This window comes from Pelodiscus sinensis, chromosome 14 (genome assembly GCF_049634645.1).
Source record: "Pelodiscus sinensis isolate JC-2024 chromosome 14, ASM4963464v1, whole genome shotgun sequence".
NCBI classification, from domain to species: Eukaryota; Metazoa; Chordata; order Testudines; family Trionychidae; genus Pelodiscus; species Pelodiscus sinensis.
In genome coordinates this window covers 4088062-4115741 of record NC_134724.1, presented here as the reverse complement: position 1 = coordinate 4115741, position 27680 = coordinate 4088062, and the positions used below count along the sequence as shown (strand labels likewise).

Genomic DNA, 27680 nt, shown 5'->3' with positions numbered 1-27680 from the left:
TTTGTGACGGTTCAACCAGAACTGCATACAGTACTCAAAAGTCAGGGCGTCCCACATAGTTATACAGTGGTGTTATATTTGGGCAATTTAAAAAAAAAATCTTCTCACTTGTAAAATAAGCAAACTTGATACCAGAGGTATCCCGAAATTGCCATGCACTGTAGACATACCTTGCTTAGTCTTTCATGTCATGAGAATAATTGCAGTGTTAGGATTCATAAAACTTGTTCTTTTTTAGCTTGTTTGTGTTTAGGGCTTTAGAAGCTGATGGTCCCATTTTAAGCAGAGCACCCAAATTTGCTCACATAGGGTCGAAAAATGGCAGTTTACCAGGAGCCCACAGGAGATTCCATAAAACTACGTCTACACTGGCATGATTTTCCGGAAATGCTTCTAACGGAAAAGTTTTCCATTAAAAGCATTTTCGGAGAAGCACGTCTAGATTGGCAGGACGCTTTTCCGGAAAAGCACTTTTTCCGGAAAAGCATCTGTGGCCAATCTAGACGCGCTTTTCCGCAAAAAAGCTCCGATCGTCATTTTTGCGATCGGGGCTTTTTTGCGGAAAACACTACTGTGCTGTCTACACTGGCCCTTTTCCGGAACAGTTTTTCGGAAAAAGACTTTTGCCCGAACGGGAGCAGCATAGTTTTTCCGGAAAAGCACTGATGATTTTACATTAGATCGTCAGTGCTTTTCCGGAAATGCAAGCGGCCAGTGTAGACAGCTGGCAAGTTTTTCCGGAAAAGCGGCTGATTTTCCGGAATAACTTGCCAGTGTAGACACAGCCCTCATGTGTGTGCTACCCCTCACCTTTGATGGAGACCAGGTTCTGCCTGTGGGGACTACAAGTCCCAGCAAGCACTTCTGTAGCTCTGACGTACCCAGGTCATAACGATGAAGGTTGCCATCTTGCAGAATTCCATTGCCATCCTCCCACCCTCTCTGTGCTGAAGTGTGACAGTTTCATAGTCTCCTCCCCCCCTTTTTTTTTCCTTTTCATACATTTCAATTGGGAGTGGATCTTGATGATATTTGGAAAACACATACTACGCCCAATCATCTTCATGCATGGTGGGGTTCAGTATGCAGTCTTTAGATCTGCCGGCTGGCTGACCGGGCTTTCCTTTACTCCTCCACAGGGGGAGACCAACTGGCCAGTAAGGATGTCAGTGGTTAACTGGCGGCCTGGCCAGGGTGGAGCAGGTCTCGGCCCACAGAGCAGAGGAGTGGGCCCGGCCCAGCCAGAGCAGCCCCCGCCTGTGGTGCAGTGCAACAAGCCCATCCTGGCCCAAGCAGCCTCTTCCAATGGTGGGCCTGAACAGGCCGGAGCAGCCTGCAGTGTGTTAGGCAGGGGACACTCATCCCAACCAGGCTGGAGCAGCCACCCGCTGACCCCCATATAAGTGGTTAAACATGACATATTTCTTCATGCAGCGCAGTCAACCTGTGGAACTCCTTGCCAGAGGATGGTGTGAAGATCAGGGTTCAAAAAAGAACTAAATTCATGGAGGTTGGGTCCATCAATGGCTGTGTAGGAATGGGGTCCCTAGCCTCTGTCTGTCAGAGGCTGGGAATGAATGACAGGAGCGGGCTCCCTTGATGATTCCCTGTGCTGTTCACTCTGGGGGCACCTGGTATTGGCCACTGTTGGCAGACAGGACACTGGGCTAGATGGACCTTTGGTCTGACCCAGTCTGGCCGTTCTTCTGTTCTTAGTTGATTAAATGGGATTTTACATCCCTGCTGTCCCGTTGGATCAGGGTAATACGCAGAAAAGCGCTATCACACCGTTATCGTTTTATTTTTAAGGTGCAACTGCAGTGGCATTGACTTGGCGTTGTCGAAAACCCCCTCTCGCTTAGCAGGACACAGAGGAGAACCCCGGGCCTGATTCTCCACTGCACTGCCTTGGCTGCAGTGTCCCTCAGGCCTGCGCTGCCAGTCGGATCTGCCAGCGTTACTTCGACGGGGGTCAGTGCACAGTGTCCTGTGAGACTAATAACATCTTAGCTTTATAAAAACGAATGACTTCCTGGCAGCCCGCTCGCGGTGCACGGTTTCTGTTGGGTAATTTTTGCTCTTCACTCAACTTGGACATTGTTAGTGACTTTTCTTTGAACCCAGTTCCTGGCCGGTAGCGCTGACAGGGCCTCATGAGAGCACAGCATTGGGGTTCAGGCTCCCAACGTGCGATGGAATGGCGACGTCCGAGGGGGAGTCCAGGTTGAGAGGGGGTGTTTTTGGTTTTGTTTTTCATTTCATGTACACTTTCCCAGGAATAAATCTGGAAGCTAATTGAGTCTTGAAATGTGATTTAGGTTTTAGGAAGAGGCTATGAAATTAGACCTCCACTATTGTTTGCCGCTGCCAGATTGAGTCATTTAATACACGTAGCCAGGACTTTTTAGTCCTTACTAGCTATTGGACCCTGTTCTAGGTCCTCACTACCCTGAGGGTAAATTCTCTGAACGCAAGCCCCAGCACCACTTCTGAACCTGATGGCTGCTTGGTAACAGTAAATCAGCACGTCCAACAGCGCTCATTTGGCTTTCAAGCCGTCTCCCGTGGAAAAGGCCTGGCAGTCGGACCACCCAGAGCTCGCTCCGAGTCACGCCATGAGTCATGCGGTGGAAGTGCAGGAAACTCAGCCTAAACAAGATGGTTTTCAGAAGTCAGATAACGACGGAAGAGAAAGCGAAAAGGTTCCCTCTGGCCTCTGAGGAAGGTGAGTGTCTCATTTTGTCTTTCCTGAGAATAACCTCAGCTTGGTCTCTTGGACACAGGCCCACTGCGGGGTGAGGGGGGAGCAAAGGGAGTAGTTCCCCTGGGGCTTCCTGCTGCTTATGCGGTGACGGCAGCGGCCGGGGCCCTGGGCCCTTTACATCCCTGCTAGAGCGCCCTGTGGTGCGCTCCAGGTGGCTCTAAGGCAGGGGTGGGCAAATACTGGCCCACAGGCTGGATACCCGCCCACCTGGCGGGCTGCCACCGCTATATTCACCTGCGGCTCCACAGGGCAGTTGCAACCCCTATTGGCCGCGGATGGCTGTTCCCAGTCCTGGTCCACTCCCCTTCCCGCAGCTCCCATTGGCTGGGAACAGCGATCCGCGGCCAATGGGAGCTGCCATCGCCCATGCCTGCAGAGGTGCAGGCAAATACAGCGGTGGCCTGCCAGGGGCTAACCCTGGCGAACTGCCGCCATTTTATTGCCCACCCGTGCTCTAAGGATATGGGGGGCTGGCCTGGCATACTGCAGGGCTATGTCTACACTCGAGGCTTCTTGCGCGAGTAATATGCAAATGAGGCTAAGCGTGGAATATCGCCGAGCCTCATTTGCATACCTAATGAGCCACCATTTTTTTCAGAAGAGGCTCTTGCGCCAGAAGGAGCGTCTGTCTACACTGCCCCTCCTTGCGCAAGAAAAACCCTCTTGCGCTCTGCCATTACACCTAGTACTTGAAAGGAAGAACGGCGTTGCGCAAGAGGGTTTTTCTTGCGCAAGAAGGGGCAGTGTAGACAGACGCTCCTTCTGGCGCAAGAGCCTCTTCTGAAAAAAATGGTGGCTCATTAGGTATGCAAATGAGGCTCGGCGATATTCCACGCTTAGCCTCATTTACATATTACTCGCGCAAGAAGCCACGAGTGTAGATAAAGCCCAGGGGGCCTGGAGGGCTGCCTGCCCCCAGCCTTGCCCCTTCCACCTGAGGCCCCACCCTTTCCAGGACCCCCCCCCCCCGGCCCTGGGGTGTGCAGCGGCTGTTGGAGCCCTGCTTGGACCTGCTGCTTTTATTTCACCCCGTTCCCTTTGTCCGTTCACTTGGCCTGGCAGGGCGTTAGCCAAGGCGCGTGTGGCCAGCCTGCTGCAGGCCTATGTGGGAGCCCCCAGCGTCCAGGCCAGGAGGGGCAGTCTGGCTTCATGCCCAGTCACGTTCCTATTTCCGCAGCTGGAGCTCCTGCGACGGGGGCCGCCCGCGGGGGTGTGTTTGGGTGCGATTTGGATGCCTGTGTCCTAGGAGGGGCTTTTAGGCCACAGACACGTTTCATGGGGCCTCCAAGCAGCCAGCACGCGACACACGCTCCCACTCGCTGGGTTTGAACTACCAAGTAGCTCTGGACCCTTGTTCCAAACCCCCCAGCTCATCCAACTACCCCTGTTCTTACACTGACTTTATGCTGGGTAGCAGAGCTACGTAACCCTCGGCACCTCAGTTACCTAGCTGCTGAGTTACCTAGCAGCAATGCCCTCTGTTACTTTCAAAGATTCAGAGGCTATCTTGCCAGGACCACGCATTTGAATCACAGCGAGGCTGTAAATCTGCCTTCCTCCCATGGGGGGAAGGGGTTTTACATCAATCAATCAATCAATCAATCAATCAATGACACATGGCGCTGTCTCCCTACATGCGCCTGACACACCAAAGGCACTGCAGACAGCTGCAGGAGTTTAGTGGAGAGCTGCCTTATGCACTCCACAAATGGGAAGATGGCAGGCACCTGTTCTGTATAGTAGGGTTACCTAGATTTCCAGCTGTTACCACCTCTTGTCAATTCAACCCTCACTTCTTCCGGGCCTTCCAAGACCAGCCTTACCTGCAGTAAGTCACGGGCTCTCTGGTTTGGTTTGTTCCTGAATCAGAGAGCTAGCAAAGCACATAGGTAACGTTTGCTCTTGCTGGAAGAGAACAATTTCTTTTGTGTTGGTGTGGAAAGTGCTAGTCCCAAGGGGAGGCAGGGACGGGTATAAAACCTGAGATCTGTCTAAGTAGCAATCGTGTTCTCTTAATTCTGGTGCAAGCTATGTGGGCAGAATGCAGCTTGCCCCAATGCTGCCCTGAAAGTGGGGCCCAGGAAAGGCCCCTGACATAAGGAGAAATGAACTCCAGCAGCAAAGGTCACTTCTAAGCCTCCCTAAAGTTTGCTGTCTGGCTGGATGCCAGTGTTGGATCAGGCCCTTCGCTAGAAATGAGACAGAAAGCAAAGTAAGGCTTCAAACAGCAGCGACAGCTGTTTTCTCACTGGCCTGGTTTGGCTTAACTCCCTATTCCCCCCTTCCCCTCCTGCTTTTGGTAGCATGAAAGTGATGTGTGCTATGGCTCCAGGGGCAGTGGGTGTCTTACAGACCAGGCAGTAGCCCTGTTCAGAGCAGATGTAGGCAAGGCAGGATGTCAAATACTAATGTCTACTAGCACCTTGTGTACTGCAGTACTCCTGCTGATTCCTCCCCTCTGGGTTCTGAGCAGGCAGCATTGTGGGGGGGAAGGGGCAGGCTGGTCGGCTACCCGCCAGCGATGCTAGGGGTCTGGTGGCGGTGTGCCTAGCAAGGCGCTCCGCTCCCTGCCTGCGGAAGAGATGGGCAAAGACACGTTAGATGGTAGCATTAAAAACAGGGGCAGTTGGTGTGAAATCTTATGCAACAGGGTCAGACTCTTTTCTTAGATGAAATTCTGCCGCTTGTGATAACTTGCAACGGTAATTTTAAAAAAGCCTAGCAAAACGGTGATACAGGGCTAGTGCCCGCTAATGTACCTCGTTCCAGAACATCCGTGGGGTTTAATCGGTGGGTTGGCCCGTTAGGAGAAAAAGTGACGGCAGATCAGCGCTTTCTCCTCAAACCACCGAACCCGAGTGGCCTCCAGGAGGGGGGAACACTGGAGTTCGGGAGTCCTCTGGCTGCTCCCCCTCTCTCCCCCTTTGCTTTGGTCATGACTTGTTTACTTTGGCTTGCAATGCCAGGTGGCACAGATCTAGCCAGGCTAACAGTGTGTTGCTGGAGGATTCTCCAGTGCATTGGTTAGCCACTTAAGCCAGCTCGAAGTTGTCTTTATGCTTCCTGGAATGGCATGTAAGAGACACAAGGAAAGCTGAGCATCTGGCTCCTGGCTCTGTATTTATACTTTAAAAAACAAAACAAAAATGTTCTGAGGCCCAGGTCCTGATTCTGCGTTTGGATGCTCTGGAGAAAAGCGCTGGGCTTGTCTGTGGGATCACGTCCCTGCTGTGAAGTGTTTGGATTTGGTGGCATCAGGGTGCTGATGTGGGCAGAGGATCTATGCTAGGGCATCTGTTGGTTAGATCTGAGCCTTTGTGTTCTTTTAACGTAGCTCAGTGCAGTATCTGTGCACTTGAGCAAAAGTAATGAATGAAAAATGGAACAAGAAAACATTACTAAGTTCCAAAAACAAACTCCCCTTCTCAGCCTTAACTCCTCCCACCCCAGTTAAGGTTGCTAATAGCAATTACTAAGTTACTGACCTATACTGAGCAGCCTCAAATTGAAGGCCACAAACATGCATGATTTTTGCCTACAGCCCCAGGATCTCCTAGTTGTTATTACCACGGCTGATACCCCCCTTCAAGGGACATATCTACTAGGCAGCACTGCCTCCCCGTGCATGGAACATATATAACTGCTGTCTTCATGAGAATGTTGCAATGTCCCTTAGGCAGTTTGACACTAATGGTCAGGGGGAGTGCTGATAAGCACCTGGTGATTAAGGGGTTAAACTCAGGTAGCTAACAAAGGGGTTGGCAGGGAGCCAGAGAACCAATGAATGTACAGTGTTGAAATCTGAATTCATATAAGATCCTTGCCTATTTATTTATTTATTTATTTATTTTTGCAGGGGGGATAGGAGGGGGGAGAGAACCCAGGGACTGAGAGACACAGAACGATTTAACCCAGGCAGGACTGCCATGCCTCCCAGGAATTCCGGGCATGGAAATGGACTGAACTAAAAGAAGATTGAAAGTAAGTAAAGGGAGGGGGGATGTGAATCTAGTTGTGTTCAGCGTAATTTTTCTTTCTTTTGTTGTTTGGTTTGAACTGTTCTGTGTGAATCTCTGCCTCCCCTGTCCATTTGCCATCTAAGCATCGTTCCCAGAGATCTGCCTCCGTGTGTTAATTTGTTTTCCTTAGTTGCTCTATAACATCTCACAACCAAGGATGCTTTATCAAGTTTCTTTTGTTTTGTAATAAAAATCACTTTTTTTAAGGTGCTGATTTGATTCTTGTCATGGCAGGTCTGTCTGTGTGTGTCTGCAGGCCTCTGACTGAGGGGTCAGCTACCAGAGACTGCAGCTTGTTTTCCTCTTTTCTTTTGTCGAGCTCTTTTCGGGCAAAAGAGCTCGGGGTACCGCTGGGAGTGAGTTCAAGTGTTCACCCCTCATTTTTTAGGGATAAAAATCACTTGATGGTGGCAGCCACACCCCCTCTTCCCAAATTATGTGTATTGTGATTCTGGGGGGAAGTTTTTGTAGCCAATGCCTGCAGAGGCAAGGTTTTTAAGCTCTCTTGCATGCCCTTGCCTTCTGCACTCAGAGTGCCAGAGTGGGGAGCGCCCTGTCAGACACAATGTTAACTAGTAAGATATTTTCATTTAACTGTATCCTTTCAAGGAAAACTTTAAGTACCATATATTGCAGTAGTAACAACTCGGTGGGTCAGAGTTAAGGTTATTGTGTTGTGGTTAAATATACATCGGTTTTCTACTGGGCAAGAATGCATGTATTGTGTAGGCAGCGTCACATTGATGAGAGCCAGAAAATGAGCAATTGTGGTTGATCCTGGGACTTGGGTCGCTCAGCGTCCTCAGGGGTGGCTCACTTTACTCTAAACCATTTTAAGGGTAGGGTGCTGAACTGGGAGTCAGGAGACTTGGATTCAGCTCTGCCAATGAGCAGGCGTGACTTGGAGCAAGACGCTTCCCTCCTGGAGTCTGCTCGTTCCCCTCCTGCCCTGTGGCTTGTCTCCGTACATTGTAGGCTCCTTAAGGCTGGTGGACTGTCTCTCACGAAGGGCTTGCCTGTACTTAAAAGGCTACAGCCAGGCCCACTCACAGGGAGTGTAAAGGGGGGGAGTTGCCCAGGGCAAGCGATTTTAAAGTGCCCGGGGTTCCTGGCTGCTGAAGCTACAACAGTGGTGATAGCTGGAGCCCCGGGTCCTTTAGAATCGCTGCTGGAGCATCAGTGTCGACTCTACCTATGCTGGTGGGACAGGGAAGTCCTCATGTAGACAGCCATAAGTCAGCCCCCCACTTGGAGTGTGGATTTGTCACCCCTGACTGTTGGCATAATGACACCCTAATGTTCTAGTGGAAACCAGGCCTAAAAGTTGCTACCATTTTGCAAATCTTCATTAAAAAGAATTTTGGATCTGAAATAAGCCGGGAAGAAACCTCTCCCTCCTTCCCCATGTGGATACTACTCTTGCACTGGAATGCTGAACTGGTGAAAAATCGCACACAGAAGCAGAGCACGCCAGGCCATTGGCTGTACCTGTAAAGTGTCACAGATCACAGCACACTAGAACTGGAAGGGACCTCAAGAGGTCATCAAGTCCAGTCTCCTGTCCGGCAGGCGCAAGCACCGTCTAGACCATCCCTGCCGGGTGTCTGTCTAACCTTCTCTTGGTATCTCCAATGATGGAGATTCCACGACCTCCGTAGGCAATTTATTCCAGCGTTTAACCACCCTGACAGGCAGGAAGTTTTTCTTAATGTCCAGCCTAAACCTCCTTTGCTGCAGTTTAAGCCCATTGCTTCTTGTCCAATCATCAGCGGTCAAGGAGAACAATTTTTCTCCCTCCTTGTGACACCCTTTTAGATACTTGAAGCTGCTATCCTGTCCCCTCTGTCTTCTCTTTTTCCGAACTAAGCAAGCCCAATTCCTTCAGCTTTGCTTCATAGTTCATGTTTTCTAGACCTTTAATCATTTTTGTTGCTCTTCTCTGGACCTTCTCCAATTTCTCCACATCTTTCTTGAAATACGGTGCCCAGAAGTGGACACAACACTCCAACTGAGGCCTAACCAGAACAGCACGGAAGAATGACTTCTCATGTCTTGCTCACAACACTCCTGTTAATGACGGATGGTTGTTTCATGCCATTTTATGGAGCTTGTTCAGAGCTCTCCTAACACAGTGTTTGAGGGGGAAAAAAGGTAAGAAGAGTCCAATGTAAAGGAGGAAAGAGAAGTAGTAGGGGATTTCTTCACTCCCTTTTCTGTTATTTTCTGCTCTTTTCTTCCCTACCGTAGGAGGGCTGGAGGTTTTTATCCCTGCACATATCTTGGTTCTTGAAAGGCAGGCATGTGCGTTAAACAGCAACATTCTTGAAGAGGTGTAAGAAATCCTCCTTCAGAAACCTGCCTGTATCTTTTCAGAGGTACGAGGGTGCTATTTGGAAGCCTCACTGCTCCCCTTGACTTCCTATGGGACTCGAGTGACTAACCGCCTTTCGAAAGGCCTAAATGACAGAAGGTGCCTGCTGAGCTACCTTGTGGTCTTCTAGTTCCAATTTCCCCACAAGTGCCCCATAGTCTTTCTGATCAGATCCAGGAAAGCGTCTCAGTGCAACACCATTGACCGCCCAGGGCTATTTCGTACAACAGTCGTTTTATTCCTGCTTTGCGAGACAGTTTTATCATTTTGCTCTTCACCGAAGCTGCTCTCGGTACTGCCTTGGTAATCCTCTTCCCTTTTCCTGATTTACGACCCATCACAAAGTCGCATCCGTCCGATGCACGCTGTGGGAACCACCCAGAGTTGCTCCGCAACGAAAATGGATTCAATATCATTGCAAGCCTATTCAATTAGAACACATAGCACACACATTACACAATAAACCACAGCTATTTTGTGGATCAACATTAAGTTTTATTTGGGCAAATTACAGCCTTTCTTACAGTTGTGCCTTCGTGAAACCATTCCTTTTTAATAAAAGCAAGCCTTTTTGGTAGACACTCTTGAAGAGTGCATTTCCCAAGAATTGCATACACAGTTGTAATTTTTTTTAAAGCATCTCTGTGGCTAATTGTCTTCTCCCATTTAGGACAGAGTCAGACATGAGGAAGTTGTCCTCCTCCCCTCCCCCCCACTCTGCTAGGATTTCTTATTCCTCTCCATTATTTTGGTTATGGAAGTCAGCAGCGAAGCCTTCTACTTGTTAAAAAGCAGCTAAGCATTTCCCGGAGTTCTTGAGGAAACATGACTCACTAAATCACCCTCTAACAACTGCTTTGCCTGCTTTGCTGCAAAACAAAGTTGCTCCATGAATAACATTGGCATGGGAGGCGAGGGTCAAAAACAAATTTCTGGGCCATGGATCAGCTTGGACAAAGGGAGTCATAAGGCATCAGATAACAGGCCTAGAAAGATAGCCCGCTGAAGGAGCAGAGAGCTAGCTGGTTGGCAGCGAGTATGAAGAATGTTTACAGGCCTGAAAGCGTCTATAACCCAACATTTCAGTGTTTCTGGCCCTTCATGTTTCGTTTAATTGTCATTAATTGCCCATTGGCTGCCCTTTAGATGGGACATAGAGAAGGTGCATTCTTATGTCCCGTGTTCTTCTGGTTTGCTTGACAAATTTTCAGTCGTCTTAACTCTGCTGAGAATAATTGGCTGAATGTTACTCTCCAGTGGGCAAACAGGTTTGAATACAATAAAAATAACCCAGACAGCTCTTTGTGAGGCTTGAAAAATGCTGCTTAACTGTTTTTCCTGCCTCTCCGCTTTCCGGTTTCAGTCGAGGCCAGGGGTAGAGCCACCAATGTTCTGTGAGAGAAGCTTTTCCCACAGTGTTCTCAGCCAGGACCAGGAAATAGAGGATATCTCACAAGTACAGGCTTCCTTGGGTGATATCCAGCCCAATTTATAGACCAATGAGATTCAGATGAGCATCTAAATCTTTACTTTCTTTAACGAAGTGCATGGAAACTTTGCAGTGCTTAAATGCCTCCTTTTTAGTCACAATGGCCATGAGGCAAGCCGGAATGGTGAAAACACATCTAACAACACTTGATGCGAGTTCTTCACCAGTCGCAGCTCGTGTGCCGATTCTCCTCCTCTCCTGTTCCGTATCACGGCGACCCGTTGTTATCTTTGCCCGCTTCTCCGTGGCCAAAAGAAGTTGCCACACATCAGGGTACTTGAGGTCAGTGGAAGAAGGATGAAAGGATGGACGCAAGGAGATCACGAGGGGGATAGCATGTGTGCCCACAAAGCTGTCTTTAAAATGTAGGGTTTTTAAGAAAACCAGAAAAAGACCCAGAATTCCCATGCTGAGTTCTGGGTCTAGCATGATCCGGGGAATCTGAGAGTCTTGAACCTGGGCGGTACTATAATCAGAGGTAGTGTCTTTTAGATAAGAGGGCTTCTTATTCCTGGTGCCACTCTCTGTGGGTGAAGTAGTCACTGCAATCTACTGTTGCAACCCTACATTTCTCCCCAAGGTATTTACCCTGCAATGGGGGGATGAAATGACCCTTTGGACCTCTTTCATGTTGCCTTGTGGAGCGCTTTGGAATGAAAGGCGATACGTTAAAAATAAAAGGGTTGGTCTTGTACACTACAGAGGAGAGCCCTTAAGTGAGGAATTGCTTTGGTTTTCTCAGACACGGAGGCTGGCCCAGTCCTAGACCATCATTGTTTTCATCATATGCCAAGGAAAAAATTGCTGACCCAAGTCAGAGGACTACAAGAGAAAAGAGAAGACTGAGGGGGGATGTGATAGCAGTTTTCAGGTATCTAAAATGGTGTCATGAGGAGAAGGGAGAACTTGTTCATCTTGGCCTCTGAGGATAGGACAAGAAGCAATGGGCTTAAATTACAGCAAGGGAGGTTTAGATTGGACATTAGGAAAAAATTCTTAACTGTCAGGGTGGTTAAACACTGGAATAAATTGCCCAGGGAGGTTGTGGAATCTCCATCACTGGAGATATTTAAGAGCAGGTTAGATAAATGTCTATCAGGGATGGTCTAGACAGTTTTTGGTCCTGCCATGAGGGCAGGGGACTGGACTCGATGACCTCTCGAGGTCCCTTCCAGTGCTAGTATTCTATGAAAACCTTGTGGGGGCACATTTTAACCTACCTGGGCAGTCATTAATGCATTTAAAAGTAGCCATTCTGCTACAAAGGTTTTTTCAAAACCCGACTGCGGAACTGGCCTTCCTATGCACACTTGACACAATCACTCATGGCGTGAACAAAGACATGAAATGGATGGGCCATTATAAAACCTGCTTTCCTTACATTCAACACCCACTGGACATCAAAAGCTAAGTATAGGACACTTCCAGCCCACTCAATTAGCCTCATTAGCACCTGTACTACAATTGATAAGTATTTTTCCCCCCTTCCCTCATATGAGCAGAGTGGAGAGAAGGGGAGACCCTCACAATTTAACACAGAAAAAGAAGGAAGTGGGGTTTGTCCATGAAAGCTCATGATTATGTAATCATGAGTTTTCATGGGCAAAATATATAAATACATTTGTTAGTCTCTAAAGGCATGTCTACACTAGGAAATTATTTCGAAATAACGTATTTTAAAATCACTCCCAAAACAACTATTTCATAATAGTGTGCCCACACTACAGGGAAGCCTCAAAATTAGTCCAAAGCAGGCTCCCTTAATATGGATGTGCTACCTCGATTTAGAGCCCCAGGAAGCACTGGGAGGTAATTACTTGAAATGACTCTGGGGAGCAGTTATTTCAAAATAGCAGCAGCTGAATGTCTGCACTCTCGCTATTTCGAAAGAGCTATTTCCAAATAAGCTTTATTCCTCGTGGGAAGCAGGAGTGCAGATTTTGAAAGAACCAGCCCCTTATTTTGAAATAACGAGCTTGGTGGTGTGGATGCTCCGCTTGTTAAATAAGGAGAGTTATTTCAAAATAACTCCCTAGCGTAGACCATGGCTTACATGGCTCCCTAATGTAGACCATGCTAACCCTCTGAGGCCTTAGAAGAGGCAGGGGTCCGGAGCTGAGGCTGTCGTCTTGCCTGCTGTTGCCAGGTTTAGATCTGTCCCACTGTTTGTGACTGTCCCAATGCCAGCCATGGTCTAAAAGCTCTTCATGTGGTGTGCGACTGCCTTCCCGAGAATGAAGGCTACATCAGGAATGACAGCACAGTCGGAGTGTTCTGACATGGCTGTATTTTGGGATTATGCTGGGGGCACTGGTGTATAATGGGTATTTTCTGCAGGCCTCCTCCAGTGCAGGGGTGGGGACATTTTTTTTGTTGGGGGGCCGCTGACCCACAGAAAAATCAGTCCGGGGCTGTACAAAAATGAGAAGCAAACCTCCCCCCACAAATAAACCCATTCCCCTCCCACAGTAGAGCCAAGCAGGGGCCAGGCTAGTAGATTTGGCGGTGGGACCAAAAATGAGGAATCCTGTCTGTGGAAAGGGACTGCTGGGAAGCAGGCTTGGGGCGTTGGGTCTGGGAGGGAGGGTGCAGGAGTGGGTTGGGGGGGCAGTTAGTGGGTCCGGGAGGGTAGTAGGTACAGGACTGGAGTGGGGGGTGGTATCTGGGAGGAAGGGGGACCACAGGGCTGGAGTGCCAGCTCCCCAATGCTGGGGGGGGAGCCCCCAAACCTCGGGGACTGGATCCAGGAAAGCCAGGGCCGGATACGGCGCCAGGGCCGGATACGGCCCCAGGGCCGTAGGTTTCCCCACCCCTGCTATAGTGGTTCCTTTATGTACACACCTATCTGTGTATGGAGGTGTCCACAGAGGAGACTCCACATCTGTGTCTCCAGATAGTACCTCTAACCTGCAGTCTCTTGCTTGGAGGAGTGAATTTTAAAATGACCTAAGAAGCTGTATATATTAATATTAACCAGGTAACTCCTATCAGTTTGGATGCCCTTCTTAGGCAGGCTTTGAAATATAATGCATCCTGGAATCAGCCCAGGTTTATTGGTGAGCACAGCTGACCGAATGAGTGGGGAAAAAATGCATTGTGAATAAATTATCTGCCAGCTGCAGAAAAATAACGGTAACTATTTTATTGGACAGACAGAGCTCAATCTGGGAGATGTGATTGGGGTGGAATTATTCCTGTGGCCGTGCATTATAACAACTCAGGTTCAAGGCCTGAATACTCAAGACTACAAAGAGAGGATGGGAGGAGAGGAATAATTATTCTTCCTGTTTCTACAAATGGGGATTTGGAAAAAAGTAAGTAACATGGCCAGGGTCCTGTGGGGAATCTGTGCCAGAGAGAGAGTAGCCAAATGCAGTTCCAAAGTCTCAGGATGCTCTGGTGGCTAGTGTACTAGGAGTTTCTCATGATGAAACTAGGAGTTTCTTTAATGATAATTAGGTCTTAGCCCCAACAAACTTATTCTGTGGATTTAAATAACCCCAAAGTCCAAATCCAGGGGTTTGATTTGGACCAACATCTAGCTCTGATGGGTATAACCGAGAGCCCTAAATTGCCTTCGTTACATGACCAGTGCACCTGGTGCTCCATGACTTGGGCCAGGTCTGCACTGGGGGGAGAGTCGACTTTAGAATACACAGTCTATGTATGAGAAGAGCATCCTTGAAGTCGACTAGCTGAGGTTGAATTTCTCTGTTATCCCCTTTACCGGCGGACAATCAGAGAAACTCTCCTGCCAACTTCCCTATTACTCCTTGTGACTCTGGGGAGCACTGTCAGCAGTTGATTTAGCGGGTCCTTACTAGACCCACTGAATCGAACACCAGAAGACATGGGTGCCATGTATGGAACTGGGGGTGGGGTGGGGTGGGCAGTAGCTTCCCCCTTCCTAGTTTGAACCCCTGGATTTCATATTTGAGGTCTGCTTAAAGCTGCATGCCCTGGTTCCAAAAGCAGCTGTTAGCAACTCAAATTCTATTGCAATTCACAGCTTTGCCTTTGGAGCAGGGAGTTTGTTCTACAAAGAGGGAAGCAGGTGATTAAGAACAACAAAAGACTGGTGGGAAAAAAACAACAAATGGTCTGGTAGCACTTTATAGACCAGTGGTTCCCAAACTTTCCAGCATCACGCCCCCCCTTTCTGATTTTTGAAAAACCCTCACCCCCCCCCCCCCCAAAAAAAACCTTGTTGAGCAAAACTTGATGGGTCATCTCGTGCCTCCCCTGGAGTTTCTTGCCCCCCGGTTAGGGAACCCATGTTATCATGAGCTTTCGTGGGCATAGCCCACTTCTTCAGATGACCAGAGTTCAAGTAATTAAGGGATTGTTAGCTCATCATGAATACATTGCCAGGTACTTAAAAGATGGAGTGGGGGGAGGAGCGGTAATGAGTGTTGTGCTGCTGGGGTTTGAATTTGGACCAGTACTGTGAAACTTCTAAATCAGGCATGTCCAAAGTCCGGCCCGCGGGCCAATAGCGGCCCGTGTTCTGGTTTAATACGGCCCCACGGGTAATTTGGCAATATCTATCTTTTATGGCCCCCAACGAATCCATATGTATTGAGATGAATACATTGTAAAATCTCAGTTAATGTCAGTTGGTCTAAATCAGTTATAAATGTATTTGGACACAACATGTATACTTGGTGTTATGTTCCTGTTCATATTTTTTTGAACTTAAAAGTTGACAGACAACCTTTATTACCAATAATATATAATGTACTTTACAATGTTCCTGACATATATTTCAGCTTCCTGGATTTTTTTTTTCATCTGGCCTTCAGATATGAAAGGCAGAGTGATTTAACACCTGTTTAGATTTGTCATCCATGTGACGAAATGAAAAGTATGCCGTTTGCAATAAACTTTGCATAAAATAGTTAATTTGCATTTAATGTTAATGGTTCAAAGAATGTCAGGCAAAATGGTCGGCCCTCACGCATGTTCACTTCATCAAATCTGGCCCTCTTTGAAAAAAGTTTGGACACCCCTGATCTAAATGTTCTCAAAAAAGGGGTTAACAGGGAGGTGGCAAAATTTGCAGATATTACAAAATAGTCAAGTCTAAGGCTGACTGCAGAGAGTTACAAAGGAATCTCGCAAATCTGGGTGACTGGCAACCCAAAGGCAGATGGAAGTCAGTGTGGAGAAATGCAAAGGATTGAACGTGGACAACTATAGCCCCAACTACAGATACGCAAATGATGGGGTCTAAAATAGCTGTCACCATTCAAGAAAGATCTTGGAGTCATTGTGGACAGTTCCCTGGAAACATCTGCTCAGTGGGCAGTGGCAGTGTAAAAACGAACAGGACATTGGCAATCAATAGGAAAGGAATGGATAAGAAGACAGAAAATATCATATTGCCTCTATATCAAGTCATGGCATGCCCACATCTTGACTACTACATGCAGATTTGGTCACCCCATCTCAAAAAAGATGTATTGGGTTTGAAAAAGGTACAGAAAGGTCAACGAAAATGATCAGGGGCAACGTTCCCTCTAACTTTTCCATCCAGGTGCAAAATACATTTTGTTCTGTGGAATTGAGGCATGTGCACCACCAATAGGAACACATTCTGCCAGTTGTGGGCTTTATGGGCACTCTGCCAATCAGCTGGGCGTCGCCTGAATCTCTCCTGGGTTGCCACCCAAGCATTCAGCTTGCAGGGAACACTGATTGGGGTAAGGAACAGCTTCCATATGAGGAGACATTAGCAAGACTGAGACCTTTCAGCTTGGAAAAGAAATAACTAAAGGGTGTGTGTGGGGGGGGGGGGGGGTTATGTTAGAGGTCTAGAAAATCATGAATGGTGTGGGACAATAGAATAAGGAAATGCTATGTTAGGAGTAAATAATACAAGGATTAAATTAATAGACAGCAGATTTAAAACAAATGAGTTCTTCAGTCAACTTGTGGAACTCCTTGCCAGGGGATGGTGGAAAGGCCCAAACTGTAGCAGGGTTCCAATAAGAGCAAAACAAGGAGGATAGGTCCATCAGTGGCTACTAGACAGAATGGGCAGGTATGGTGTCCCTAGCTTCTGTTTGCCAGAAGCTGGGAATGAGTGACACAGGATGGATCGTTTGGTGAATGCCTCTTCTGTTGATTCCTTTTGAAGCACCTGGCATTGGCCACACTCAGAAGACAGGACACTAGGCTAGATGGACCATTGGTCTGACCCAGTCTGGTGGTTCTGATCTTATATAGAGCCCAAAGGCGTCTGCCCCCTGTTGTAACCCACTAGACCCCACTCCCCTTTCAGAGCTGGGAGGGAACCCAGGAGTCCTGTTGGTCTCTCTGGTTAGTAAGAAATACGACTCTAATAAAATTTGAAGACTAACCAATGTCCCTTTAGGTGACTTGCCACAAGATGTCAGAACATGTTAAATATTAGACCCACTCAGCGCTGATGATATTTAAGTTTTCTTTCTTTTATATAGGGTTTAGATACAGTGCTCCTGTCAGCTAATTGCTAAATTATCTGCCAAAAACTCTAGAATTTTCCAGGGCCTTAGTAGCCCTAGAAAGAAGTGATATAGATGTGTGTGGGGAGAAGGTGAATGGAATCAGCATCCCCTCCCCCCCCCCCCCACAATTTGCTGCTTGGCTTGTACTGAGCATGCTCAATAACACTGCTGAAGCTGCTGTCCTCCTGCCCCTCTCCCCCCCCCCCCCATGCTGTCACTCTCTTCCCCATCCCACATCAGGGCATGCACAGGTTACACCCCTCCCTCCCCCCCCCAAAAAAAATCTGAAATGGATCTCTGCTGTGTTGATCTCTGGGTAAGCATAGGCAAGGCCTCAGTCTGCATAAACGTGCATAAGCTTCGACCCCCTTCACCCGCCTACTTGTCTGTCAAATGGTTTCACTTTTCCTCTACATACTTTCCTCTCAAATGGCTTATTTGACAGTTTCCCTCCTCGCCCCCAATTTATTCCCTCAAATACATCTTGTTGTGGGCTGAGCGCACGCCTGAGGACTGGCTGGCAAACGGCCGTGAAGAGCCTCCTCCCAAGTCTAATGATGGTGGCTGTTCTTGTAAAGTCCCCCTCCTTCCCCCCGGTGGAATGTCAAGACTATTTCATGCTCCTTCTTCCCCACACCCACCCCTTCTTCCCCTCCAAACCACAAATAGAAAGCAGAGGAGGGCAGGCTGATGTGCTGAAAGCTTTTTCCAGTCCTTTTCCTGCCTCTGCAATGGAATCCTTGTAACATCTGGAAATCGACACTGGTATAGGGGTATGGGATGTCCCCCGGGTGCTAACCAGTTCTGGATTCATGTAGAAAGCTGTGGCACGTCTCTCGTTGGGATACTAGCACAGATCAATGGCACCTTTCTCTTCTGTATGGGAAATGCATTCCGCAAGCTGTTCGAACACTGCGTGAGTGGACGGGCCCGCCGCCTACGGCCTGCTGTCACAGCAGCCGTGTTTGGGACTGCCTCCTCGTGGAACGCTTCTGAAAGTCTGCACAACGTTTCCCAAATCCATCTGGGCGCTATTGCCATACGGTCGGGAGTTAATTATAACGCTCTCTCTGAAATCCCATCCGCCCTGGGCTTATAGGGCTGTTTTCACTGGGACCGTGTCCACAGGCAGTTGGCGGTTTGGCAAGCAAGTTGAATCGCATGCCACTGAATTGTTTGTTGATCTGTGTCACCGTTACCCAGTGAGACCCTCCTGGTCTCTCTGACCCCCCCCTCCCCCCGCCACTCCGAGACACCTGGCTTTGGTCTCTCTTGAGGTGGAATCACGTGACTCTCCAACTCTTAGGGTAGGTCTCCCCTGTGCTCAACTCTGATTACCTCAGCAAGCTTGACGCCAGTGGCTGGACGCCCTCTCCCTCCAAGAGCAATGACTGGAATCCAGAGACCAGGCAGTCACCGTGGTGTGAGTAGGGATGTAAAATCCCGGTACCTCAGTTAACTGGTGAAAACTCAGGTTAACCGGTTAACGGATTAAGCAAGCTAATTCTCCCAACCCCCACCACCTGTGCATGGGGCTACCACATGACAGGGAAGGGTTGGCATCCCGAAGTGCACAGTGTTTATTCAGAAGCATTTCAGAGAAAACGGATCTTAGAGGTAACCCAGTGAGGCCCTTACTCATTCCTGTCCTCAGGTCCATGCAGCAGTAAGTCTTGGGGAAAGATCTGAAAGGATGGGTCTTTCCCCTCCTCTACAGAGAATCGCTGGGTTAGCCGGTCTCTCCTGAAACCTGCTAGCTTCTCCCACTATCTTGGTGTTGACGCCAAGGCTGTGTCTACACTGGCGGATTCTTGCGCCAGAAATATGCAAATTAGGCTAAACGTGGAATATTGCTGAGCCTCATTTGCATATCTAATGAGCCGCCATTTTGCGGAAGAGGCTCTTGCGCCAGAAGGAGTTGTCTACACTGCCTCGTCTTGCGCAAGAAAAACCCCCTTGCGCACTGCCGCTACGCTGATTATTTTCAGGAATAACAGCATTGCGCAAGAGGGTTTTTCTTGCGCAAGAAGGGATAAGGATAAGGGAGAAGCGGTGGATAAGGGAGAAGCGGTGGATGTCATATACCTAGACTTTAGTAAGGCATTTGATACGGTCTCGCATGATATTCTTATTGATAAACTAGGCAAATATAACTTAGATAGGGCCACGATAAGGTGGGTGCATAATTGGCTGGATAACCGTAGTCAGAGAGTTGTTGTTAACGGTTCTAAATCCTGCTGGAAAGGGATAACAAGTGGAGTTCCTCAAGGGTCTGTTTTGGGACCCGTACTATTCAATATCTTCATCAATGATGTAGATATTGGGATAGAGAGTACTCTTATTAAGTTTGCAGATGATACCAAACTGGGTGGGGTTGCGACTTCTTTGGAGGATAGGGACATAATTCAAAATGACCTTAGCAAGTTAGAGAAATGGTCAGAGGTAAACAGGATGAGGTTTAATAAAGAGAAATGCAAAGTGCTCCACTTAGGAAGGAACAATCAGTTCCATACATACAAGATGGGAAGCGACTGTCTAGGAAGGAGCATGGCGGAAAGGGATCTAGGGGTCATAGTGGACGACAAGTTGAATATGAGTCAACAGTGTGATGCTGTTGCAAAAAAAGCAAATAAGATTCTAGGTTGTATCAACAGGTGTGTTGTAAGCAAAACTCGTGAAGTCATTCTGCCGCTCTATTCTGCACTAGTTAGGCCTCAGCTGGAGTACTGTGTCCAGTTCTGGGCGCCACATTTCAAGAAAGATGTGGAGAAATTGGAAAGGGTGCAGAGAAGAGCGACAAGAATGATTAAAGGTCTAGAGAACATGACCTATGAAGCCAGGCTTCATGAACTGGGCTTGTTTAGTTTGGAAAAAAGAAGATTAAGGGGGGACATGATAGCGGTTTTCAAATATCTAAAAGGGTGTCACAAGGAGGAAGGCGAAAATTTGTTCCTCTTGGTTTCTGAGGACAGGACAAGGAGTAATGGGCTTAAAGTGCAGCAGGGGAGGTTTAGATTGGACATTAGGAAAAAATTCCTAACTGTCAGGGTGGTCAAATATTGGAATAAATTGCCAAGGGAGGTGGTGGAATCTCCCTCTCTGGAGATATTTAAGAACAGGTTAGATAGACATCTGTCAGGGATGGTGTAGACGGAGCTTGATCCTGCCTTGAGGGCGGGGGGCTGGACTCGATGACCTCTCGAGGTCCCTTCCAGTCCTATTATTCTATGATTCTATGAAATATGGCGGCTCATTAGATATGCAAATGAGGCTCAGCGATATTCCACGTTTGCATATTTCTGGCGCAAGACCCCACCAGTGTAGACATCGCCTAAATGTTGGAGGGTGTGCGGCTGGACCTCTTGCCTTTGTTTCCCTGCCTGGTTTCCCCGCTTCCGTCTATTAAACTATAACAATGCAGCCCAGGTCGCCTACAGGGTTCATAACCTAACGAGGTGGAGATGTTGTTTTATTACGTAGCAGTTCTCTGGCCACTGAGGTAGTATTCACGGTGCACTTTCCAAACATCAAGTAGGCACAGTCTGAGGACTGCTAGGCAAACGAGCAGACATGAGACGGGGAAGAAAACCGCTGGGATGTTTCTCCCATGGGTGAGCAAGATGCACTGAACTGCCTAGAGTGGAGCTCATGGACTTGTCCAAAAAAAAAAAAAAAAAAATCTCAGCTTGAGCTTTTGCTGCCTCCTTGTGGAAAGCAAATACTAAGGGGCGGGAGGGGAGGGGATTCTGCCTCCTTCCATGGCCCTTTTATGCTGCTGTTGTAGCATGGAGGGGGGAGATGGACCAATGTCCCTGCTAATCTTCTCCATCCATGTGTGGAATAAAATTGTATGTGCACCAAGGCATGTGTGAATGTGCACCACCAATTGAAACAAACAAACAAAACTAGCTGCGGGCACGCCGCTAATGAGCGGCCACACAAATGCCACCCAGCTGAGGAGAAATTCAAATGCCCAACCTACAGGGAACATGGGAGAAGGGGGACATAAGTTCCAGATCATTCTGGGCCCGTAGGCCCCTGGTACAGGAACTGAGTAAGATGGCCACTGATTGCCTTGTGAGGTCCCCTCCACCAAGCCTCCAGTAGGGAGTAGTTGGGGTGGGGCTGCCGTGGCTGTCGCTACGGCGAGTCTGGGTAATACTGTCACACATAGTCAGCCCAAGCAGAGCTGGGTAGGGTGCACTGCAGCGGTCCACAACAGGGCCGGTGTGAAGATGGCTCTGAAAGTTCACCTGAACTTCCTTGCCTGGCCTGTCAGCTTTGTGGTGCTGCATGCGTCCCCCAGGGCTTGAGCCATAGCAGTCATCTGCCTGCTTCGTGCCCGTTCTGTTCTTTCCCGGACACACTTGCAGAAATGCTGGCAGCTAGCCAGCCCACGCCAGTGTCTTCCGCAAGTCGGGAGAGGTGCTTTCTTGTTCTCCTGCACCCCTGATGCTAGGTCAAGAAGCAATGGGATTAAATTGCAACAGGGCAGGTTTAGATTGGACATTATCAGGGTGGCTGAACACTGGAATAAATTGCCTAGGGGGTTTGTGGAACCTCCGTCACTGGAGCTATATAAGAGCAGGTTAGATAGATGTCTATCCGTGATTCTCAACTTTTTTTATAAAGTATCGGCAGTACCTACAGTTTTCAGACACACACAATTTTTTTCTACTGTTGCAACACATTTGTTTAAACAAAACTTACTTGTAGCGAGGTGGGCGATGAAACATTTGGGTGTAAAAAGTACAAAAATAATAAAACGCTGCAACTTAAAACAAAAATTCAGTTTTCTCCAAATTTCAGATGTGTTGACGTACCCCCCCAGACTTCTTCCCCCCCCCCCCCCCCACTGGTTGAGAAACACTGGTCTAGACAAAGCTTGGTCCTGCTGTGAGGGCAGGGAAGTGGACGCCAAAATGAAAGCAATTCGTCATTTAAAGATTCTCCTCTATAGTGTGAGACCCCAATCTTCTTCTTTTTAACGTATCACCTTTCATTCAGAGCAGAGACGGCCCAGCTATGACAAACGTAGGGGAAAGAGGGAGCTCCTGTAGATTCTGGGAAATGTAGCTTCTAATCCCAACCATACTTAACCTGAGTGGGATTACACAGGTGCTTGCAGGATTGGGGTCATGTTGGGTTTTTTGCTTTGGTTTTGGTTCCTATTGTGCAGTGTTGAATGGTAGAAGCTTTTGCATGGGAAAATATAATTCTCTCCATGGAATTTAAATACCATCACTGAGCGTTGAATGTCTTTATCTTCACCTCCACCCCTATGAAATAGGGCAATACTATTATCCCCATTTTACAGATGGGGGAACTGAGGCACAGAGACTGACTGACTTGTCCTGGGCCCAGCAGGATATGATTGGCTGAGCAGGGACTGGAGCCCAAGTCTCCTAAACTCTAGGCTTGTGCTCTAACCATTGGTCGTCCTTTCTGCTCGAGGGGTGCAGGCCAGCTATTTTGGTGAAGGGTGTCGTCTTCCTTCAGTTTGTCGCAAGTAAATAATCTGTGATTATTCCTGGTTTATTTCAGGCCTCTCTCCAAAAATCTTTATCTTCTACTTTTCAATGAAGTTAAAAAAAATCAAGGAATGTAATAGAATCTCAGCAATGGGCAACCTAGGCTAGTGAATGGGTCGCCAGAGTGGCCCTCCTCCATCCCAGCGGGTCTCAAGACTGTTGGAACCAAGGCAGGCTTCTGGGATAGGGTAGTTTTTCTCACTGCAGTTGCATACTTGATTGCCAGTGAGAGCCATGCACTCCCTCTGCATCCAATGTTGTGTGCAATCAGCATGCACTTCACTTTGCATGCCCTTGCTTTTCGGACATCCACACCAGCCCCTCGCTTCTCCAACGTAGTCAAGTCCCACTGGATTATTATTAGATCTCACTCTTGAAAGGAAGAAATCAAAGTTGGCGATGAAGAGTTTCTCATGGGTGGTAAAACCGTGCAAGCTGCCACTACAAATGTAACGTGCACATAAAAGTTATACAGCTGAGAGAGAGAAATGGAAATTTCTATCCCATGAGAGAATCCATTTTTTAAATACATTTTAAAGAGAGAATGATAAAATTCTGAAATATTTTGTTTTGGAAACATCCAAATGATTTTTACCAGAACGTTTCATTTTAATATTGGCATGTTTCTTTTTAATGTTAAAACTTTTAATATGAAATATTTAGTATGCAGTTAAAGTCCAAACAAAATGAGAGAGCTGGGATGCAATGTGAAATTTTTCCCTCTGATTGTATCGAAATCTGCATGCTCCTCTGAAATGTTTTGATTGTGACAAAATGGCATTTTCCAGCACAGAACTATTCCATTTAATTTTTTTGACCTACTCTACGATGTTACGATGCAAGGTAGACTGGTCTCTTTGTCCTTCTGTCTTCTGGAATTACCACATGGCGCATGCCTCCCAGAGAGAAATTTATCATAACGTGGTTAGCAGCTAGCTCTTTTATGGTTTCCCCTGTCTTTGAAGTAAAGCTCACAGATTACAAAGAGGGCAAAGATAATTGATCAGCTATGTCAAAATGCACATTAGTTTTCTTTTCAATGGACACAGTCCACTTAACAGGTATTTTACCTACCCCAAGTCCAATTTTTGTAGTTGTCACGTTTTCCTATTATAAAGCTGTTTTTAATCCCTGTGGCTCTGCGTGGAAGCTTGTACGCTCAGGCTGTTTCCCCTGCAGTTTGTGCCTTATATCCCAATTCCACAATGATGCACACTTGCCCGTAGCTTGCTGCAGATGAATAGTCACAGTGAAGTCAATGGGATTGAGCCTCACATCCACTGCTGTGCTGATGTTTTGTCTCCGGATCCAGACCAAAGTGATAAATTAATGGAGATTGCCTAGCTCCTAGAACTGGAAGGGACCTTGAAAGGTCATCGAGTCCAGTCCTCTGCCTTCACAGCAGGACCAAGTACCATCCCTGACAAATGCAGGATGATGACCGATGCAGGAAAATAAACCATCCCACATAACATCGCTCGTGTTTTGGCCCCATTACTTTTTGCCTGAGGCATTTAAAACTCCAGTGTAAAGGTAACCAAATAACCATGGAGGTAAATGCACATTCCAAACAGAATTGTCGATGGTTCTTAGGTTATATTCACAGTGTGCGCCTGTAACACATATATACACATTCACGGACTGCTATACTTGACCTACACGATTTGAAGGTGGACTGAATGGAAATCTACCTAGAAGAAGCCCTCCTCTGCACCGGAATGAATTTAACGTTAAAGACCATATTTTTTTTAAAAAAATTCCCACTGACTTTTGTGAGAATTTTGCTTAAATAAGGAATTTAAGACCAGGCTTAAAGCTCTTAATGATGGTTCCATAGCTGATTCTGCTGTAATGGTAGCTGGTTGGCGTACAAACAAGCTCTTTTGGTTTTTGATGGGTAGCATGGGAGTGCAGTGTATGAAATTTGTCATCCTTGTGCTTTCACACTGCCTTAATCCCAAGTGTATTCAACAATACGTTTAGCGAGATCTCGATGTAGGTTTCTTCTGCAGGTGGGCTAATGGGTCTGCATCTCCCCCTCAGGGCTCCTACGCTGCCAACACCAGCGCCTTGCAGAGATGCCTCTCTTTTTTCAGCAAGATGGCTGTCACCTGCAGGTGACCCAGAACTGTCATTGGTAGGTCAGTACTTTCTTTGCGTAGACTCCTAGGCTACGTGTACACCGCAGGCTTCTTGCGCAAGAAGTGTTCTGCGGAAGAGTTCTTGTGCAAAAAATCTTCCTCAAGAGCGCGTCCACGCTGCCATGTGCTTTTGCTCAAGAGCATCCATGGCAGTGTGGACGCTCTATTGCACAAGAAAGCTCTGATGGCCATTTTAACTATAGAGGCTTCTTGCGCAAGAAATTCATGTTGCCTGTCTACCCTGCCCTCTTGTGGAAGAGCTCTTGCACAAGAGGGCTTATTCCTCGTGGGGAGAGGAATAACTTTTCCAGAAGAAGCCCTGTTTTCCAATGCTATACTGTAAATTTACTTGCGCAAGAACACGCATGCAGTGTAGACAGCCAGCAAGTTTTTGCGCGGGAACAGTTGTTCTTGTGCAAGAAGCGTGCAATGTAGACACAGCCTTACAGTGGGAAGAGCTCTCAGGAATCCAACCCCCGCTCCAAAGCAGGACCAATCCCAACTCAATCATCCCAGCCAGGGCTTTGTCAAGCTGGGACTTAAAAACCTCTAGGGATGGAGATTCCACCACCTCCGTAGGGAACCCGTCCCAGTGCGTCACCGCCCTCCTACTGGAATAGTTTTTCTTAATATCCAACCTAGACCTCCCACACTGCAACTTTTCAAATACAGTTCCCAGTCTACTCCTGCCTAGAAAAGTTGCTTATCTTGTGAACGCTCCAAGAGCGAGGCTCAGCAACATGGGGAGCTGTGCGGTAACTAACTGCGTTGCCATGGTAGAGCTGTAGGTGATTGAGTCTGTTTCGAGTGTGCTGCTCTTCGCTGAGATGCATCCTGAAACGTCCTCACCGGGACATAAATGGGGGGTTAATTTGGGAGCCGCACCGTGCTCTTCTCCTGGTGAATGAAGTTATTGAAAACTTTGTGGTACCCCCTGATCCAATGGTGGTGAAGGTCTTCAGACCATCATCCCTAGGAGCCAACCTGAATGGGGGCTCCGAAGAAATGAGGCCAAACTATGGTCTCCACATTTACGCTGCTACAACGCAGAGCACGGTTTAGCCCCATTGTTGTCCTAAAATGGGGTCCCCTGGGAGCCAGACAGTTAGCTCGAGATTTAAAGACTCACCCGATGGAATATTGTAACATACTAGTCTGCGGTATGTGAGGGCTGTTGTATCTAGGGCAGCGTTTCTCAAACTGTCGGTTGCAACCCCCCAGGGAGGTCGCAAGTAACTTGGGGGGGGGGGGGGTCGCAGCTGGATTCGGTTTTTCACTTGTGACCCCTCTCCCCCGGGCCGCGAAGAGCGGCAGGGCGGCGGAAGGTAGCCGCTGGCAAGCCGCGCAGCGTGGCTGGGGCTGCGGGACTCCAGGAGGAGGCAAGGCGGCGGGAGAGTGAGGCTGGCACCGGCGCAGGAGCAGACGTGCAAGGGGCCGACAAGGGCACAGTTGCTGGGTGACCGAACACTTCCCCAGTTGGGTGGGGTCCCTCAGGCAGCGGGCTGGGGGACTGGGTCGGGGGAGAGGACCCGGAGGTAAATAAGGGCAAGTGGGGATCAGAGGAGGAGGCAGAGGAGACGTGGAGGGGAGAGAGAGAGCACCAAAGAGACACGGAGCGGGAAAGAGACGGAGGGAAGAAGTCTACAGGGGGGGAAAGAGCCTGGTGAGAGGGGGGAGGAAGCGACCCAGGGTGGGGAGGGTCACACAAATTCATTTAGCATTTTAGGAGGTCGTGGTATCGCCGGCTGTGTCTAGACTGGCAAGTTTTTCCGCAAAAGCACCTGCTTTTGCGGAAAAACTTGCCAGCTGTCTACACTGGCCACTTGAATTTCCGCAAGAACACTGACGATCTCGTGTAAGAAATCAGTGCTTTTTGCGGAAATACTATGCTGCTCCCATTCGGGCAAAAGTCCTTTTGCGCAAAGCTTTTGCGCAAAAGGGCCTGTGTAGACAGCTCAGATTTGTTTTGCGCAAAAAAGCCCCAATCGCGAAAATGGCAATCGGGGCTTTTTTGCGCAAAAGCGCGTCTAGATCGGCATGGATGCTTTTCCACAAAAAGTGCTTTTGTGGAAAAGTGTCCGTGCCAATCTAGACGCTCTTTTCCGAAAATGCTTTTAACAGAAAACTTTTCCATTAAAAGCATTTGTGGAAAATCATGCCAGTCTAGACGTAGCCACCAAGTTTGAGATCCCCTGATCTAGGGCATAAAGGCAGATGAAAATTACCCCTCCGGGTGGCTACAAGGGCGTTATTTCTTAGCTGAAATGGCAGAGCTGAAGAAGCAGCAATTTAATCCCTATTCCCAACGTGGGTGGAAGAGATTTGTCCAGCAGTTATGGCTGTCACTCGCAGGGTGTGAATTTCTCACCACCCATTAGACAGCGCAAGCTTTAGCCAAAGGTGGAATGTGCAAAATCACAGAGGCTCACCCCCAGTAAACGAGACCTGAGACGATAAATGTATGCTCCCGTCACACTGTTGGCTAGCCCGGTGTGAGGTTATTCAGCATAGGGGAAGCCTTGTGACCTCATACACCACTGTGGGAGGCATGGCTGAGGCTGCTTGGTGTGCTCTGAGGTGTGTGTGCGTGCGTGTGTGTGTGTGTGCACGCATGCACCTCAGACCAGCCCCACTCAGACAAATCACCAGGAACGGGCTTTATTCTGTAAAAAACATAAAACAGGATCATCAATCAGCAGCCCCTCCTCTCAGCATGCAGCCTGTGTGCTGCTTCTAGCACAGTCCCTGCTGAGACCCTGCTGGGGGCAGAGGACACATCCTAGCAGGAACCAGGAAGTTCTCCCAACATGCTGCAATTTGTAGTCTACAACTTGTAGTTCTGAGGGCTGCTGCTGAAACACACTAGACCTTGGGCTA

At 48.1% G+C, this 27680-nt stretch overlaps 1 long non-coding RNA gene across 1 annotated transcript; it reads left to right on the top strand.

Moving 5' to 3' along the window:
• The first annotated feature begins 651 nt into the window (after positions 1–651).
• On the top strand, positions 652–24842 carry LOC142818260 (uncharacterized). Its single transcript, XR_012895643.1, has 3 exons — positions 652–2725; positions 6621–6745; positions 24706–24842. It is a non-coding gene; the product is annotated as an uncharacterized LOC142818260 (long non-coding RNA).
• The last annotated feature ends 2838 nt before the right edge of the window (positions 24843–27680 follow it).